The sequence below is a fragment of the Canis lupus genome, chromosome 27 (assembly GCF_003254725.2).
Source record: "Canis lupus dingo isolate Sandy chromosome 27, ASM325472v2, whole genome shotgun sequence".
Taxonomy (NCBI): Eukaryota; Metazoa; Chordata; class Mammalia; order Carnivora; family Canidae; genus Canis; species Canis lupus.
In genome coordinates this window covers 39,821,636-39,841,575 of record NC_064269.1, presented here as the reverse complement: position 1 = coordinate 39,841,575, position 19,940 = coordinate 39,821,636, and the positions used below count along the sequence as shown (strand labels likewise).

General features: G+C 40.9%; 2 long non-coding RNA genes across 2 annotated transcripts; one reads left to right on the top strand and one right to left on the bottom strand.

Moving 5' to 3' along the window:
• Nucleotides 1-250: 250 nt before the first annotated feature.
• LOC112669098 (uncharacterized) lies at nt 251-7,762 on the bottom strand. The gene is made up of 3 exons (XR_003142065.3): nt 7,514-7,762; nt 7,206-7,385; nt 251-888 (listed from the first exon to the last, which is right to left on the bottom strand). It is a non-coding gene; the product is annotated as an uncharacterized LOC112669098 (long non-coding RNA).
• On the top strand, nt 6,669-9,396 carry LOC112669070 (uncharacterized). Its single transcript, XR_003142059.3, has 2 exons — nt 6,669-6,888; nt 9,169-9,396. It is a non-coding gene; the product is annotated as an uncharacterized LOC112669070 (long non-coding RNA).
• Nucleotides 9,397-19,940: the final 10,544 nt, after the last annotated feature.

The window sequence follows — 19,940 nt, the reverse complement described above, 5'->3', positions numbered from 1 at the left end:
TTCTGTTGTCAAGGGGGCAAAGGGTGACTTATTAATAACAATGGCTGCACAAGATTGCTTTTATGTTTGAAAGGGCCATGAGTTTTCTGACACACAGAGCCATAAGTGATTTCTTTAGAAATACCAAAAGAAAGCCTAAAATAATTTCTAATTTATATATACAGAGTAGCTTTCTCAAAGACCCATGTTGGGTTTCCCATATAATTACCACTTTAACAAAACAAAAGAGAAGATCATAGTTTAGGCAAAGTATTATCTCTATTTTATAGGCAAGAAAATCAAGGTCCCAATTTCTGCTGTTTAGGTCCATAGAAATGGAAACAAAACTGAATTCTCTAGCATCTGTGTCCACGCTTCTAGCTCCTAGGCTCCAGTTACAGAATCCACCATAACAAGAAGGAGGTAGGATGGTCACTTGGATACAATTTCCAAATATGAGCAATTGGGACCCAGATTAAAGGAAGGGTATTTTTGTTGTTGTTGCTTTCTCAAGTATGGTCACCAGAAGAGGGGCCACTCATGTCTCTAGGTTAGGTGAGGTAGGGGAGAGAGGTGGGTGGTGGGCGAGGGTGGGATTGGATGTCCTTAGCAATCCCTGAGACTCTGTTTCTCCACCATTCAGAATACAGAATCATCCAAAACTTAGTGACCACAGCCCCTGGAGCACTGAGCATTCATGTGATTAATCCGCACTAATGCCTGTGGTCTTGTTTAGAACAAGGCCAAGAAGAGTGATGAATTGTAATCATTATCAGTCTATTTGCAATTAGTAGTAATTGCACGCTAATCTTCAGAGATCTTTCGGAGGTAATTGAATCACACCACTTAAGAATTCAGTCCCTTCTGTTCTCTTCCCTCCTTCTTTTTTCCTCCATCCTCACCCTATGCCTGGAAAGAATGGAGAAGGCAATTAATATTAATCAGGTCATTATGTTTCATTGAGATTTATGAAATGAATTGTTCAACTCCATAGTCACATGTTATTTCTTTTGCATCCTCAATATTCAGTGTTGGGCACACGTTTAACTCTTAGAGTTCCAGAGCAATTTGGGGCATTAACTCCCTTCTTCTAGGATACACTAGACATTTAACTCAGGAACAATTAACTGGAAAGACCTACAGATATCTTATCCCGGAACGGTGAAGTGGAACTCCTCTAGGGTCATATGGTGTACATGGGGACAAACCAGATCTCAAATCCTGAACTCTGGGCTCCCCAGTCAATACTCTTCCTGGAAAACCTTATTCTTTTTCTCAAATAATTTTCAAAGTCATCCACAGCACGTCAGTACAATCCTTCAATCTGTCATTCTGTAACCAACATCCCAGATATTATATATACATATATATATTAAATCACCTGTGTTAATAACTCAAGTACCTTTCCTATCAGACATGGCCTACTTTGAGGAACAATATCTGCCTTACTAATCCACCATTAACGAGTGCTTATTAAACATCTTCTTTTAGCTTCAACCTGAAAACATGTTTGGCATGCCTATGAAACAGTAGGCATTATGGTAGATCCCGAGCTATGGAGATAAAAAGACACAGCTTTGGCTCATGTCAGAATCCAAGAAGGAAACCAAGACAAGCACATAGAGATGGACAAAGGCAAGTGCTAAATGAGTTCATGGATGTGCCCGAATACGAGCTACCTTTAATAGGGTAACATTGGAAGCAACTAAAAGTCCAAGTGCACACAGTTCAATCCATTAGTGTCCCAAACATTTGTGAGTTCCACCTATGTCCCAGGTGCAGTGCTAATTACTAATATGACAGCAAAGATAGTCTTCATTCTTGCCTTCACATGTTACATTCTAGGACAGGAGACAGATCCAGTGGGAGAGTGAGGGAAGTTTCATTCACACAGACAACTACAATTCATTGAGTGCCTGTTCTGGTCCCTAATCCCAGGAAGTTTATAGTCTGGTAGGAGAGGTACATAAACAAAAGATGTAATAAGAGGATAAAATAACTATAATGTGTATTGAATGCAGGAGGAAAGCAAAAGAAAGGTGTGATAAATATAAAGTTTACATAGTTTCGTTTAATTCTTTACTTAAATTCAATTTGGTTAACATATACTATGTTACTAGTTTTAGGGGTAGAATTTAGTGATTCATCAGTTGCCTATAATACATGCCCTCCTTAATGCCCACCCCCCAATAACCCCATCTCCCTACCAACCTCCCTTCCAGCATGCCTCAGGTGTTTCCTAGAGTTCAAACCCTCTTATGGTTTGCCTCCCTCTCTATTTTTAGCTTACTTTTTTAAAAAGTTTACATCAGTTTTTGTTTTCAAGAGACAGAGATAGAGAGATAAAGATAGAGACTGAGAAGGAACAGGGTACAGAGTGCAATGGTTCAAAGCCCCTGTAACTAGAGCCAGATTGCCTACATCTGAATCTGATCTCTACCACTTGCCAGCTGAGTGACTTTGAGCACATTACTAAATGTCTCTGTCCCTCAGTCACTGTCTCTATAAATAAGAATTAAGAACTAAGCGGGTTTCTTTAAGAACTAAGCGGGTTAATATTTGTGACAAGCTTAGAAGAGCACCTGTCTCAGAATAAACACTATTTAATACCAGAGTTGGTAATGCAAGGACCTGGTGAGTGAATATCTCTCCTGCCAAACTGACTCCTAAAATTTCACTTCCCTGACAAGAGATGTACCTACTTTGGGAGGCCCTGAGGTGCTGGAGTCAGCTGGCACTAGCACATGAGAGCTGGTCGTTAGCATCTTTTCCCCAAACTCTGCATTTGGTAACTTGAAATTCCTTCAGACTATGCATTCAGTGGTAGCTTGAGACTGGCCATGGTAGGAGCATTTACACCACCGAAATTGGTAAATGCTACAAATCAGGGCTTTCCCCCTGCCCCCCAAGAGTCAACTGTTAAACTTTATCAGCAGATCACTTGGCATCTACATTTAGTAGAGCATAATGGAGGGTCGGAGTTCTTCTCCATGGTCCCAAACCGATCTATGTCTAGTGTGATTATGCAAAATATGGATTTGTTAAGAAATTCTAAACATTTGGGCTGAATGGGCCCGTGATGCCAGACTTAAAGGAACCAAGCTCATTCACCTATTTACTGGCAATCCCATTAGAAGACAAGGTTTTGATGATTGCCATTAATATTGTGCCATAAAGGTAAGCTCTTCATCAGCTGAATATGCTCTCTTGACATCATGCTTGCAATTTAGATAATTGTCTAACTTGTTAGGGGGCTGCAGAAGCTAACCTCTTATAACTGATGGAAAACGAACACCACCTAATGACCCAATTACTTAAGCAGTAGCTATAAAAATAAAAACATAATGATAAACCTATTTGATAATCACTAAGCACTCAAATGTATTTTAAGTAAAGGTAAAACTATACCACATTTAAATAAATGTAAGTATCAGTGTGCAAGTTGTGTTTTTCCCACTTAATGTTATATATTGGTAACTGTTACTATTTATTAATATTATTGAATATTTATTAAGTGTCAAAGAATCCTGTGAGTGTTCTACTCCCAGGGTTAACTAATAGTAACTCATATTAACTAATATTAACTAATTTAACCCTGAAACAAACTAAAAAAGGAGTTATTGGTATTACCATTTTCAACAAGAAAACTGAGTTCCCCCAAGAGATTAAGATCCAGAGCCTTCAGCTAGTAAATGTCAGAACCAGGACACAACCCAAGATATCTGCCCAGAGCCTTTATACCACACAGGACTACTTCTCAGATGCTTTTTCCAAAGTAGACCAGAGGTCAGATGTCATCTCTATTGTTGTGACACAACTGGTATTGGAGAAATTATATGTATGGGCAAGAGTGCTGTTTTTTTCTTCACTTATTTTTTACAGTTTTAGTGAGATGTAATTGACATGTAACACTCAATTAGTTTAAGATATACAACATAATGACTTGATATATGTATTTTACAAAATGATTACATGATTTTAGTTAACGTCCACCACATAGTTACAATTTTTTTCTTGTGATGAGAACTTTCAAAGTCTATTCTCTTAGAAACTTTCAAACATACAATAGAATGTTAACTAGAGTCACTATGCGGTATATTATATTCCCAGGACTTATTTCTATTATAACTGGAAGTTTGACCGTTTCACCATTTCACCATTTCTTTCACTCCCTGCCTCCCCACCTCTGGCAACTAATCAGCCTGTTCCCCTTATCTATGAGTTCAGTTGTTTGTAGACTCTACCTACAAATGAGATCATACAGTATACAGCTTTTTCTGTCTGACTTAGTTTATCTAGCATAATGCCCTCAAGTTCCATCCTTGCTGTTGCATATGGCAGCATGTTCTTCTCCCTCATGGCTGAATAACATTCCATTATTATTCCATATTATTCCACCCCCCCACACACACAGGATATCCTTCTTATCCATTCATCCATTGATGGACACTTTGTTTATTCTTGACTCCTTTGTTGTATATTAATTGGCCATATATGCATGAGTTTATTTCTGGGATATCTTTTCTATTGCTTTTAGATGTGTGCCTCTTTTACGTTGATACCATACTACGATTACTATGGCTTTGCAGTATAGTTTGAAATCAGTAAATGTGATGCCTCTGGTTATGTTCTTCTTTCTCAAGATTGCTTTGGCTATTTGCAGTCTTTTGTGGTTCCAAATAAATCTTAGGACTTTTTTCTATCTCTGTGAAAAATGTCATTGGACAGATTGTCCTTAATCATGCCCAAGAAAGAGCCTCTCTGCCCAAAAAGCCTCTCTTCCTTCTCTGCACATCAGTATTAGCATCTCCTAGCCCTAGAGTTTATTTCCTTCATCTTAGTTCCAACAGCAATTCTGCAACACTCCTTCCTGTAGACCCAAACACAGAGCTATTATGTGGTCTTCTCACCCTAGGTCTTCACAATGTTTATATGGTTTCTGTAACTTTTTCTCAGTATTCCTCATTTGCCAGCCCTGTAAAGATGTCCCCTGTATGGTGAATTTGTGATAAATGAAGTAAGGACCCCTAAATGCTCAAATAGCTTTAGGAATAGGAGCCATTGACACAATGCTGGATCATATGACTTCAAATTCCACAATCCTGTCACTTAAAGAGACTGACCTTCTTCTGAATCCAAAATCTCCTTATGCCAGTTAGGAAGGAATTTTTTTTTAAAAGGAATTCTTTTTTTTTTTTAAGATTTTTTATTTATTTATTCATGAGAGACACAGAAAGAGAGGCAGAGACACAGGCAGAGGGAGAAGCAGGCTCCATGCAGGGAGCCCAACGTGGGACTCGATCCTGGGTCTCCAGGATCAAGCCCGGGCTGAAGGCAGTGCTAAACCGCTGAGCTACCTGAGTTGCCCTAGAAAGGAATTCTTAAGACCCACTGGGGCTTTTCTGCTTGAAAGGAGATGGTAACTGCTGCGTCTCCACTGTGAAGCCAGGATCTTCCTCTTTTGCTTGGCTGGCACTTCAAAAGGAACTGAGTGAGGCACTGGTTTCTGGAAGAGCATAGCCACACAGATATGTGGAAGACACAAATGAGTATCTTCCTGGGCATATGGAATATGTATGGAAAATAAGAGATGTGGGGAGTTGGTGCCAGGCAAAGAGGAGAGATCCAGCAAGTCCATGCCAGCAAAGCCAGGGAGGGGTAATAGGGAATGAGATGTCTGAAATAATTTTTCCCACTACCAATGTGCCCTGGGCTTTTCTTAGGTCAGAAAAGGATCAAACACTGCAGGAGAATGTGTATAAGAGGTGGAAAAGGCCATGGTGCCATCCGTGGGCAGTTTTTGTTCTTTTTTTTTTTTTAAGATTTTGTTTGTTTATTCATGAGAGACACACAGAGAGAGACACACAGAGACACAGGCAGAGGGAGAAGGAGGTTCCATGCAGGGAGCCCAATGTGGGACTCCAGGATCACGCCCTGGGCTGAAGGTGGCGCTAAACCGCTAAGCCACCCGGGCTACCCAGAAATTCTTGTTCTTGAATGCTATTGGAAAAGAACACCAATGCTACACAAATGTCAAAGTGACACAGGAGAATAGAATCATAGAAACCATGGTAATTAGTTGTGTGGCCTCAAGTAAGCCACCTTCCCACTCTGATCCTCAATTTCTTCTTCATCAATACAAGTACAGATGCTAATGAAGCAGAATATAAATGATCTTCAGGCTTCCCCATAACTAAAATTTGAAGATCCCTGAACATAGATAGATATTCTCTAATGCACCTTTTAACTCCAAAATCCTATAATTCTATGATTATTCTTTTCAAAAGGGCCTTAAAATAAGTCTGTGGGTCTGCAGAGACAGCCACTTCTGGAGGTTTGTATAGTCCTAGGGCACAAACAAAATGCTCTGCTTATCTGTCCACCATCACATCTGTATTAGGGATCCATATGGGACAGTGTATATGGGTGAAGCTCTATCTGCTCCCATCCATAGCAAACTATTTTCCTGCTACTACAACTTCCTCCCTTAATTGCTCCTTTCTTCCATTACTTGGCAGTCTTTAATGAATGCCTACCATGTGCAGGACACATGGGAACAGGGAACCATGGAGCAAAGAGGAATGTAGACAATAGATAAGGAAGCCAATGTGGAGAACAGCTGCTTCTCCCTACCCTACTCTTGCCCCTTGTCTTCCAAACATGAGCATTCCTCAGAAAGCCAACCCTGTCCTCCATCCTGCAAACATCCACTGAACATGTATTATGTGCTGGCATATTATGTTGGGCACTAGGAACTCAAAGATGAGTAAGAAATCATCTTTCTCTCAATTAATCAACACTCTGTAAAGAAGGGCTTATTAAGAGCCTGTGGGGAAGACAGACAATGAAAGAAGACAGGCATGCAATCATACTTGTCAGAGTGGAATAGGAGCTCCAACGGAGGGCTGGGTAGGTATGCAGAAGGGAAAGAGGTGATGCAGAGATGAGGCAAAGGGCTCTGCTCTGCGTGGCTTAAGGAAAGTTGTTTCGAAGGGTGGGTGACATGTGAGATTGGGATGGAGAAATGTGTAGGGCCTAGCCCCATGGAGATGCTTGGCAGGGATGCTAGGAAATTTGGACTTAGCTTGCAAGCAGTGGGGAGGCTTACACAGGAACAAGCAGGTGAAATTTATGTCTTACCTCAGCATGTGTATCACTTTCCTAGGGCTACCATAGCAAATTACCACAACAAAGTGGCCTAAAATAGCAGAAATTTGTTCTCTTACAGTTCTGGAGGCCAGAAATTTGAAATCAAGATGTGTGCAGTTCTTTTGGAGGTTTGAGAGAGAATCTGTTCTTTGTCTCTCTCCTAGACTTTGACTCTTCTCGACCTTGATGAGCATCCTGGGTGTTCCTAGCCCAGGGGAGAATAGCTAAGAAAAAGGGAAGGATGTTGACAATGGGACCTGGGAAAGCCAAAGACATAAGGACACATTATAGATGGACAAAACAAGAGATTCCTGTCTATTGCTCTCACCGAGAAAGAATAAAAAAAATAACAGGACTTTTTAAGATTCAGTTTGATGCACTATACCTCCTAGAGAATCCTTACTTGAGGGGCCCAAGGATTTAGAGTGTTCCCAGCATGAGAAAGCCTAACTCCACTGCTCTTCCTCTATCCTAATGATCTGCTGGACCTCTCCGTTCCCAGATCCATCCCCCTACCCCATTTCCATTATTCTTTGAGAATACTGCTACATGATGCAGGCTTCAGCAGAATCTTTGGTAGGGCAGAGATATAAGTGGGTGTCCCGCACCCTGAGCCACCTTCCCTTCCCTCTATCACCACTCTTCAACCTCTGACCAATGGGCCATGTCATAAAGCAGCCATGGGGCCTCAGTGTGAATCATAAAGGAAACTACTCCCTCCTTTGTCCTCCTCCAAGCACAGTTGGCAAAATGAGGAAAACCAGCAGATTTTCCTGAGGCAGTAATGCTTTAAGGCGACTTCTGCATGCCCTTGCCTTTACATTTTAATGGCACTCTAATGTTGAATTAAAATGGAATTCCTATGGAAATGTACAATGTCTAAATCAATACTTGCTGATTAGTGTCATGAGGATGAATATCAAAAGATATAATAGCAATGGTGGGACCCACACCAGGGTGAATAAAGCTGCCTATGTCCATTAACTGAAGCCTGACTAATGCTAAATTACAATAAAATATCTAGGAAATTCTGGCCAGAGCCACATTAAAGCCCACAAAATATAGCCTAATTAGCACTATGATGACAAATGCAGGAAGAATTCATTATACCCAAACACTCCTCATAAAGACCAATTTCTTCCTTTTTACCAACACAATGCCTACAAGGCCACTAGTGGCTTAAGTACCATTGTGCTGCTCCTTATCATGTGCTGAACCAAGTTGGGCTTCGTGTGAGTATCAGGGAATGAGTTACAAACCTCCCGCCTCCTTCTAATACTCAGCATTAATTTTTTACTCTTCCCTTTAGCATATCTATTGTATCTCTGCATCTGGCTGGCTGGCATCTACGCATTCTAGTGTCATGATTATAAGTGCAGACTTTTTTTAAAGATAGATCAATTGATTGATTGATTTGAGAGAGAGCATGTGCGCACACAAGTGGGGGAAGGGCCAGAGGGAGAGAGAGAATCTACAAGCAGACTCCCTGCTGAATGCAGAACCTGACCTGAGACTCCATGTGGGGCTCTATCCCACGACCCTGAGATCATGACCTGAGCCAAAATTAAGAACCAGATGTTCAACTGACTAAGCCACCCAGGCACCTCTGAGTGCAGGCTCTTATATCACATCTTCTGAAGGTGCTACCTCTTCCTACACACATGACTTTGGGAAGGTTACTCTGTACCTTAGTTTCCCCACATACAAAATGGGATAATAATAATAATACCCACTCATTGAGCAGGTGTATCAAATAAGTCATTACTTTTTTTTTTTTTTTTTAGAGAGTGAGGGAGGGGCAGAGGGAAAAGGAGAGAAAGACTCTCATTCAGGCTCCATGCCCTGTGTGGAGCCCAACACGGGGCTCAATACCATAACCCTGAAATCATGACATGAGCTGAAACCAAGAGTCAGATACCTAACCTATTGAGCCACCCAGGTGCCCCAATGAGTCATTACTTTTAAAGGCCATTCAACAGTGCCTGTGCCAAGTAACACGCAGCATAAGCTATCATTATTTTTCTTCTTCTTCTTTTTAAGTCTATTCCAAAGGCAGTAGAATGAAAAGAAGACATTTGGACAACTCTGTCCTATCAACACCGCTCAGAAGATCACAAAAGCATGAGGTATTACAGGGGAGAGAAACCTTTAACAGACAAAATTTAACTCAACTCATTTACAGATGAAGAAACTGGAGCCCACGCAAGGAAGGTGATATCCTAAGGTCAACCAGGTCATCCTGTTCCATTCAAACATTCATTAAGTGCCTACCGTGTCTAGATTGTGTGTTATTTCAAGGCTCCAATGATGAATTTGTTCCTGTCCTTATGGAATCTATGACATTGTAGGGAGCAAACACATCCATTAGACATGTAGATAAAATCTGGCAGGTTAGGGGATGAGAGAGAGAGATGCAGGTACCAAATGCCATGGGAGCAGGGGAGGGACATGGAGTTCAACCTACAGATTTGAAGGAGGCTTCTTAGAGGAGCTAATGCTTGACTTTGGTTCTAAAAGGGAATGAGTTACTCAGGCAGTGAAAGGAAAGAAGAAAATTCTGTGTATGAGCATAGGTGTTCAAGAAAAAGAGGAGTGTGAGGGAACCACTAGCAGTTGGTCAGTATGGAAACAGAGCACAAGAAAATGGAGTGACAGAAAATGAGATTAGATGGGCCTTTTACAACCTGGGAAAGAGATTGGAGTTATTTCTGCAGATAATGGGGAATGTTTAAAGGATTAAGCATGGTAATAACATGTTTACATTTAGATAGAATATTCTTTCCTCATATGGAGAGTGAATTTTAAGAGACTAATATGGAAGGAAGACTTTCAAAGTGGGTATGATTTCAATAAGCTGAGTAAGAGCTGATAAGGAGCTGAGCTAAGGGCAGCAGAAGTACAGAGAGGAAAGAAATTTGAAAAGTAGTTAAGAGGGAAAGTCAGCTAGACTTGGTGACTGGTCAGATATGGGGATGAGGGAGAAAAAGGAGTATAGGATGATTTCATGTTCCTCACATGGGTGATAAGGTGGATGATAGAATTATAGATAGAGAAAGTGAGAGTATGGAGAGAAGGAGAAATAGGATGAGAAAGAATATTTGGTCATAACTGGGAGGCAGTGGGAGAGCAAGTGTGACTCTCAGAGAAGAGATTAAGGCTGGATATAGGGATATGTTGTCCTTAACAGTGAGTATATAAAACAATGAGTTACTAAGACCATTTACAGGAAAAAATGGTAGTGGATCAAGGCCTTATTCCTGAGGATAGCATATTTAAGGAGGAAGCTGAAGTGTCTCCTGTGAGGCAGGCAAAGCAAGATCCCTGAAGAGGTGCAAGCTGAAACAAAAGAAATGAGCAAATACCCCAGATGCTAAGAGAGTAAGGAGTTCATGGTCACAATGTTAAATACAGAGGAAATGTCTGATAACATAAGGACTGAAAGGCACCCGGTGGATATGATATAATGCACTTAGCTGCACAGTGACCTTGGGCAGAGCAGGGAAGTGGAACAGTGTGGGAGAAAAGTCTGAAATGGGTTGAGAAGTGATTATATTATAATATAGTAGATACAATGAGTATAGACATATATTTTAGGAGCATACAATTTTCCAGAAGAATAAAGGACATGTTGGTGGTTGGAAAAATACTGAGAGTCAAGAGAGGGAATTTATAAGGAGAGGCAAGACTTAGGCATATTTACCAACAAAGGTTAAAGAGCCAAGAAAGAATAGAGGTTGCAGATGTATCAAGGAATAAGGCAGTAGTTGCAACACAGTCCTAAGGATGCAGAAGGGGATGGCATCAAGAACTACGAGTATCAGATGACTGGAAGCTGGACAGTGACACTTAGAGGAAAGAAGCCGACCCATGAAAGAGCTGAAATTTTGAGGTTGTGTTGTTGGAGAAGGTTGGAAACTGAAGTGCTTCATTCTTGATGGTCTTATTTTTTGAGGAAGTAGAATCAAGATTGTGGTGCTGGGAGTGTGGGGTGGGGTTAAGTGATGGATTTAAGAAGAGAACATCCTGGATATAAAGGGATCATCAAGCAATACAAATAGTTCAGCTGAGGTTGGTGGCCTGGCTGGGATTCAAGCCCAAGTCTACAGATTCTTGGGACATGACAGCTCCATTGGAGCATTTATCTTCAGTCTTGGTGATGTTTTCATACCATTGGTTTCTAGTTCATATATTTCTCATCAGATTCCAAAACAAGTCATTCTGTAACTGTAAACTTAGGACAGATTCCCAGAATTACTGCTGCTTTTCTCCTTATTTGGACTTTGGTGTATGTCAAGTAAGGATATTTATAATTTTGCTAATAATATAGATATTGAGTCTGAGAGGTGGGAGACTTCTTTTGCCTCTGTGTCCAAAGCCAAAATAATCAGGTCATCCAACATGACTGCTGCTCTTAACCCCATAAAAATTCCAAACTTCTTCAAATCTCCCTTCTTTTCTTCCCTTGACGTGGAATGAACACCTCTATGGAAAATCTAGGCCTGTTTGGTTTTCAATGATCTGGAAAAGCAGTTCACTTCAGGGACTAATATTTAACAGCTGATATCTTAGAAGTAACTGCAGAGGGCAAGGACAACCCAAAATTCATCTGGAAGCAGAGAATTATCTGCATAATTGGTGACCTTTCTTAAAGCTAAGACATACTGGTGGTCTGATTCCTTCCTATAGGCTGTGATCCTGGGGATCCTGATAGTTCCCACAACACACTGTAAGCAGAAGCAAGCATCTGGATAGAGGATGATGATTAAGTCTGGTTTGGGGGTAATGGGTGAAAGCGGACGGGGGGTAGGGGAGAGTAAACATGATTTGACATTTTCCTATTGGAAGCTAGAGGAGGGTTCTAAACCTGGAAGTCTGTGGTGATACCTCCTATGCCTGTCTAAGTCTACTGTCAGCTCTAGGTCTTAGGTCATTGCATTAGTGGGATCAGAAGTGTCCCATAGTGCCACTGTGCTTTCCTGGCCTTTATGCAACTGTTTTAACAATGAAATGGCCTAGAATCTGCTAAGAAGTTGAAATTGTGGGGTGTTTCTTAAGAATATTTAGGGAGAAAATGAAAAGTAGGCAGCACAAAATAGAAGAAAAATCACACTGTAAGAATGGGGTATGTTTCCATTTTTTCTTGTTTGTGTAACAAACTATCCCAAAACATAGTGGCTTAAAATAACACCCATTTAATTTGTTCATGATTTTGTGGATTCATGATTGGGGCAAGTCTCAGCAGGGATGGCTTAACTCTGTCCCACCTGGTACTGACTAGGTATTGCTGGGATTAGAGGATCCAAGATGTCTTTAGGCACATATGTGAGCATTTGATGCTGGAAGTCAGCTGAGGCACCTTAGTACTCCTCCATTCAGCCTCTTTTTCCAGCTAGTTAGCCTGGACTTTCTCATACTGTGGTTTAGGGCCCCGACAGCACCAACATGAAAGCTGCCAGACCTCATAAGTTCTAAGTACAGAAGTCACACAGAATAATTTCCACCACATTCTATGACTCAAGGCAATATATAAGGTCAGCTCAGATTCAGGAAAAGGGGACATAGACCTCACTTCCTGATGAAAGCTGTGGCATGTGCTTAGAGTTTTCAAAATAGATGGCCTTATAATCTCTTATGCTTATATCTCTTATGCTCTTGTGCTCATCTTATGAGCAGATACAGATGTAGATGAGAGTCCTGGAGACCTGTGAACTAGGAGGAAAGGTTATCTGCCCTCCACACTCACACGATGCCAGGATAAGGCAGGGATATTCCATTTAAAAATAGAAATATTGGGAAGTACTCAGTAATCACTGGTCCAGAGCAATTTTGATATCCAGGCAAATGTTTTCAGTTCTCCTGACCTCATTGTCAAGGATGTTTCCTTGATCAGAGTTCATGTCTGCTTTCCAGAAGTCATTCCCCAATTTATGGTTTTCCTCAGTTTTTGGCTTTGCTCTCTGGTCTTTGGCCCTTTAACCCATCTTTCATTTTCCATAAGAAATGAATTGCATTTTCACCTGAATAGATTTCTCAGTCTGTTCTCTGACCAAAGAAGATTGGAACCCAGAGGCCTGCTTATTTTTAATAATCTCTGTCCTAAAACTCAAGGTCATGATACTTTCTTTACTATACTAATCTCAAAAACTTTATAGGTTTTTAATGAACCTTGTTGGAGTTTTTTCTGTGATAGTAAGGTAATCTTTCCACTTCCATGTACATTTTTGAAATGCTACTTTGATACGTTTTCCATAAAGTTTTGGAGTATATTCCCCTTCTCATTGAACCCAGACTGGACTTTTGACTTGCTTTGGCAAATATAAGGAGGAAGTGACACTGTCACTTCTAGACCTAGGCCTTGAGAGATCTAGCAGTTTCTGCTTTTGCATGCTTAGAGCCTGGCTCCACTGTAGAACAAAGATCAGACTCTCCTGTTGGAGAAAAAGGCCAAGTGGAGGAGCACTGAGATGCCTCAGCTTCCTGGCAGCAACAAAGCCCCGGGCATAAATGAAGCCACAGGAGTGACTCCAGTGATAACATGTGTCCACATTAAGCCGGGCCAGAATAGAATTTTTGATCTATACAGTTGTGAGCAATGAAGTAGCTATCGTTTTAAGCCACTAAGTTTTGGAGTGGTTTGTTTTATAGCAATTAGATAACCAAAGAGGACAGGTTGTCTTCTAAAATGTTTCACAAGTATGCTTTAATCTTGTAAAATTCATTAAGTTTTTCAGGCTCAAAAACTCGGTCTTGTAGAGATCCCAACATATATCATAGATAATGACTTAACACTAACCTAGCTCCCAGAGACTGACAGATAAATTACCATGTCAGTTCACTTATATAAAAAAAAAGTATGACTGTCAGGTAGTCAAGATGTCATTTACATCTTTCACCAGTGAAGTTTCTCCCTAAGGGAAAGTTATCTGGGACAACGATTCATAGTCTGAAGGTTGCTCAATGAAATGAGAGAAAACAGAATACCCAAGAGGATCCAACTTTGGTCATGCCTTCTAGAGAGATTATGACTTAATGCTTGAAGGGACTGTGAGGTACCCTGGCAAGTGTTTGGATGGGCATTTCTCAAGTTTACCCCCCTTTCTCTTTCTTCCCAAAAGTCTGTACATTTAATTAAGTTAGAATCAACACTTATAAATCCTAAAGTCCTTCTTTCTGATTTTGTGTTTCTCTCTTCTAGTGTTTCTCATCACTGGGAGGTTTTTCCCCCAAAGACTTTTGGTATTATCTAGAGATATTTTTTGTTGTCACAAATAAAGGTTGGGATGGAATAGTACTACTGTGTATTAGAGGGTAGAGGCCAGGAATGACACTCAACATCCTACAATAAGCCCCAACAACAACAACAAAAAATCTGACCCCAATGTCAATAGTGCTAAAATTGAGAAACCTGTTTTATTCTGACTCATCTGCTATATTTTTAAAAAAGATTTTATTTATTTATTCATAAGAGACCCAGAGGGAGAGAATGGCAGAGACATAGGCAGAGGGAGAAGGAGGCTCCATGCCTGATGTGGGATTCAATCTGGGGACGCCAGGATCACGCCCTAGGCAGGAGGCAGGTGCTAAACCGCTGAGCCACCCAGGTGTCTCCTGACTCATCTGCTATTGATTAATGATTGAACTCCTCGAGCACACTCTTATTTTTGATGATTTCTTTTTTAAATATTTTATTTATTTATTCATGATAGACATAGAGAGAGAGAGAGAGAGGCAGAGACACAGGCAGAGGGAGAAGCAGGCTCCACGCAGGGAGCCCGACATGGGACTCGATCCCTGGTCTCCAGGATCACGCCCTGAGTCAAAGGCAGCGCTAAACTGCTGAGCCACACGGGCTGCCCTATATTTGATGATTTCAAGGGGTAAAGGTATCACTGCCACTATGTACTACTATTTGTAAGAAATATTTTGCTCATTGTTGGTCATTTGTGTTTCCTGAATCTTCATGATTTTTATATCACTTTTATTATTTAATCCTTTATCTTAGTATACAATAATACATTGCTTGCCCTAAATTTACATTTAAATGTTTCTTTAGCAAAATCCAAGAATTGTGTCATGCCTTTCTAAGTCCTAAACACATAGCATCCGTTTGTGCCAAATTGTGAAAATGATATCTACAATACCGCCTTCATATAAAATAGGTTTTGGATGCCAAAATGTGTTTTATGGTTTTTTTTAAATTTTTATTTATTTATGATAGTCACAGAGAGAGAGAGAGAGAGAGAGAGAGAGAGGCAGAGACATAGGCAGAGGGAGAAGCAGGCTCCATGCACCGGGAGCCCGACGTGGGATTCGATCCCGGGTCTCCAGGATCGGGCCCTGGGCCAAAGGCAGGCGCTAAACGGCTGCGCCACCCAGGGATCCCCTGTTTGTATGTTTTTAATGTAACTGTCTACTTCCACGTGAAGTACCACAGCAGCTAAGAGGTTTGTCAGACCCTTATGGTGAGCATGCCTACATTACTCCATGGTGATGGCCCATTTCTCAGGGGCCTTCATGAGATGTTGACATGAACATTCTATGTCTTTGGGAGGTAGCCTCAAAAGGTCAGGCAGCCAGGTTCCTTGATGGCAAATGACATCAGGAGGTGACTGGACATGGGTGAAAGGTGATGCCCTAGAAATTCTAAAGACAGACTACATTAGATGAGAATCTGAAACCCCATCTTACCTCTTTTCCCTTCTATCTAGGCAAGATACTAGTATAGCCATTCAAGAGACATGAATCACTGCCACTATATAAACTTTCCAAAGCACAAAACAGCACTCCTTGGCAACCAGTCCAGGCATTCAAATTTTCATTCACTTTTCATTCTCAACTCTTTCAAAACAATAAGCAGGCATTTCCTATCAGCTCCCATTTTATCTCTGCTACTGAAAAGAAAGACTGGTACACATAATCCCAAAGAGCTAACAATCCAAAAATTATTTCTACTTGCCTCAGGAATGCACCCATGCTAGAGGGAAAGGGGCTTTTCAGAGCCAGATGACTTAGGGCTAAGCCATGGTTAGTCACCGAGCCAGCATATAACCATTGGAAAACCATTTAAATTTCTCTGGATTTAGTTTCTTCATTTGTAAAATGAGAATAATAATGTTTTGTCTCTGGGATTTCCATGGCTCAAATGAGATAACATACGAAGGTTCTTTATAAGCTATAAAACACTATTCAAATATATGAGGCTATTTTACTATCGCAAAGGTCGTGTTCAAGCACTGGACCATCTGGCAGGAGCAGAACTGAACACCTGACCTGAGGAGCCTGGGAAAACAGTGGAGCTCTTCAGTCATAGCCCCCTGATGAGCTCCTAGACCAGCCCCACCAGACAAAAAACAGAACCTGCCCCCTCGACCCTTGTCATTAACTCACTCAGGCTGGTTCATACTTCAAAACTATGTCTTAGAGGAGGTTGGGGTGTTCTAATTACGTGTTTTGGTGGAAAAGGGGGGACTTTCCTTCTCTTGCTCCCCTCTCTGGGCCACAAGCTACAGCTTAGAAGAAGAGTAAACAAGTAAATGATTGCTGCTCCCCAGCATACTGGAAAGTAAGATCTCCAGGAGATAACCTGTAAAGTGAGTAATGAAAGGCCCACTGTTTTTTCCTTGGAAACAAGGGGATCACTTTGCTTTGTGCACTAGGTTGAGAAAGACCCAATCTGAGCCTTCTGGAGTTGCATCATGTAAAAATATTATATTATATTATATTATTATATCATATCATATCATATCATATCATATCATATCATATCATATCATAATTACTTTTCCTAGCAACCTATTCAGCTTATACAGTTCAGCTTTCAATGACTCATAGTCAACTAGAGATTCTAGGAAACTATGTATGCTCCTTGAGATCCTGAAGAAAGCACAGCAAGCCCCCTTGCCACCACTCCCTCCAGCCAGCCTCACATTACAACAAAATGTCCTAGGCAGCCACATTTAACGAGCAGAGATGACAAAGGAGGAGAAATGTCTTTGCCATCCCAGTTCTAGGAGAATCCAGTTATTATAGAGCTTTCTCTGGCTCCATCAGGCCTTTCACAAAGCATAAGGAAGCCTCATAAACAATTGGGTCTAAATGTGAGATGTGTGTCACCAGATGCCCAAACAGTCCAGAATGAGAAGTGGACAAGGTCAGGTTCCAGAAATGCCAATAGGACTCATCAGATCTGGGCTACAATGCCAGAAACAGAGCTGTGGACAGATGTGCCATCAGAGCTAACCAGACAAGATACCCTCTGGGAGGCTTAGCCCAGGGGTGGGCTAATGCTCTCTGCTAGGCTTAGGTGAGTTCTTTGAACACCATCTTGTTGTGCTGGCTGAGGACTGACCCTGTGGATACTCTGCAGCTGACCTGGAAGGTAGGTTCTCTGAGAAGTGGGCAAGGACTTCTCACTTGTCTTTATATCCTGAGTCCAGCCAATGGCTGGATATGGGGATTTTACTTTGGCAATGTTGAATGATTAAATGAGAGGCAATAGGAGACTTGGCTCTGCTCCTCAGCTCTCCTTTGTTTTTCTTCAAAATAGTTATTTCTCCCCAAATCTTAACACAAAGAAGCAATAATGAAACATATTGTATAATATATATAATAATCAAATAGTGAAAGTGTTTAAAGAATACTTATTTTACCTTAATCAAGTGAACATTATACCAGCATTAGAGAAAAATTCCTCCAGGGAAGAATGATATTCTCTTTCTTGTCTTCCTTTGGTATTTTTATATAACCATAAGTAAAACATTGTTCATATTTAATCATACTTAAAAATAAATATATCATCCCTGTCAGCATATGAACTATGCAATGATGGAAGCCATAGAAGCCATGACTTATCTACCTTGGTACCTCAGAACTTAACGGTGCCCCTCACATGGTCAATGGCAGTAAGTGTATGCAGGGACATGGTCCCAGCAGTCATCATGGTACACCCAGCCCTCCTTCCAGTCCACTGCTCTGACAGTGTGAGGCTGGAGTACAGGGACAAGTCTATGGGCTCTGTGGGGGTCCTGACCCAAAAGCTCTAATCATCCACAAGCTTCTCCTGTGTTTCATTTCCATCCACAGGATTACCATCAAGAATCACATGACTTTGGCCTGGGCCCTTCTCTGTCAGGAAGCACTCATGTACTTTTAGAGAACTGAAAGTCTTCAGTCATCCCTCAGTCAACACAGAATCACAAACTGTAACTCTCAGAGCTAGAAAAAAACACGCTGCCTTTGGGAAAGCAGTTTACTCCTCTAGGTATTGCCATGTTACAAAATCCACAAATTCACACTCTTCCATAGACACCATATGTACTCTCACACATCTTAAATGTGTATGTGTGCAGGCATGTGTGTGTGCGTGCGTGTGTGTGTGTATGAGCTTGTAGGCACACAAGCAAATGTGTGTCTGGGCTACAGCTTTCCCAACTAATGTAAAGAGAGAACATATTTTTGGAAAGCCTAATCAGATGACTGAACCTGACTATTAAGATGACCTTGATGAGACTTTTACAGTTAAATCAGTATAGACACATGCCAACTGGCCCCTATTTCATGATGGATAAAAGCCAGTCAAAGCAATGGATTTGCTAATGACAACAAAATGCAGCGTGTTATCAGACAACTATACTGAATGTTTCTCAGATCTCCGCTTCTCCTTTCAAAGTGGATAAAGGCCCCCTTATATGGGGATTAGCTGAAGGGACAGATGAAGTAGAAACAGACAGGATTGGGTTCCTAGAAATACACTCTGCCATCAGGTATCTGAGTTACCTCAGGCAAGCTACTTGCCCTCTGTGGGCTTCAGTAAAATTAGGGCATAGAGCTGAATGACAGCAAAAATCTTCCTATCTTCCTCTATATGGGTCTCTTTTGCTTCACTGAAGACCACAGAAATTCTTGGAGCGTCCACCCAAACACAATGCATGCTTTGACGTAGCTCCTCCTTCAAAAGGTTAGTCCTTTATTTACTGACTCTCTCAGCTTTTCTGCCCCCTCCTCACTAACTCAAATCCTTCTTGGTTCTCAAGTCTTGAAGGATAGCAGTGGTGATCTACAGGCATAGAGTTGAACCAGGCCAGTAGAATTTCTCTGTGGCTGATGGAAGAATCTACTTTCAAGTTATTCTTTTAAGAGACTGTCAGAAATGTTTATAGTATGCAGACCTAAGAGACGAAAGAACACCAGTGGATTTTATTATTTTAGTTATAATAACAAATAGCAATGCAACTTAATATGTCAAGTAAATTGACTAAATATTATGTTCATTGATCAGATGATAGAAATACAACAATGAGATCTGTCAACCACAGAGAACTTTGAGACTTCTTAATACAACCTCCTGTCTTATGGAGAAGGGAATTTCAACTCAGAGGAAGAGAAATGATTTTCAGAGGCTGCTGAATTAAATTGGATTAGAACCCAGTGATAAGTCACAATAGGAGTTGTAAGTGTGTCTGAGAAGTTGGGTGGTAGTAAATGTTTGCTCTCCTTTCTAGATGTACTACACAGACATAGAGCTTCATAGGGAGTTTGATCAAAGGAAAAAGTAATAGTCTTGGCCTCTTGGTGCTTTTTACTCTTCTCTATGTTCTAGATGACAGAAAGCTATTGACCACTCTATCACAAATCAGAAACTGAAATGCAAAAAGACAGAAGGACAAATGCAAGGTTGGGGCAATAATATCTTCTAGTTAATATGACTATTTACAAAATTCATGAATGATCTTCCTAACCACCCTGAGGAATAAGTAGTATGGTTTTAAGTTTGCATGTGGAGAAAATCAAGATTTAGGATTTGAGGCAATATA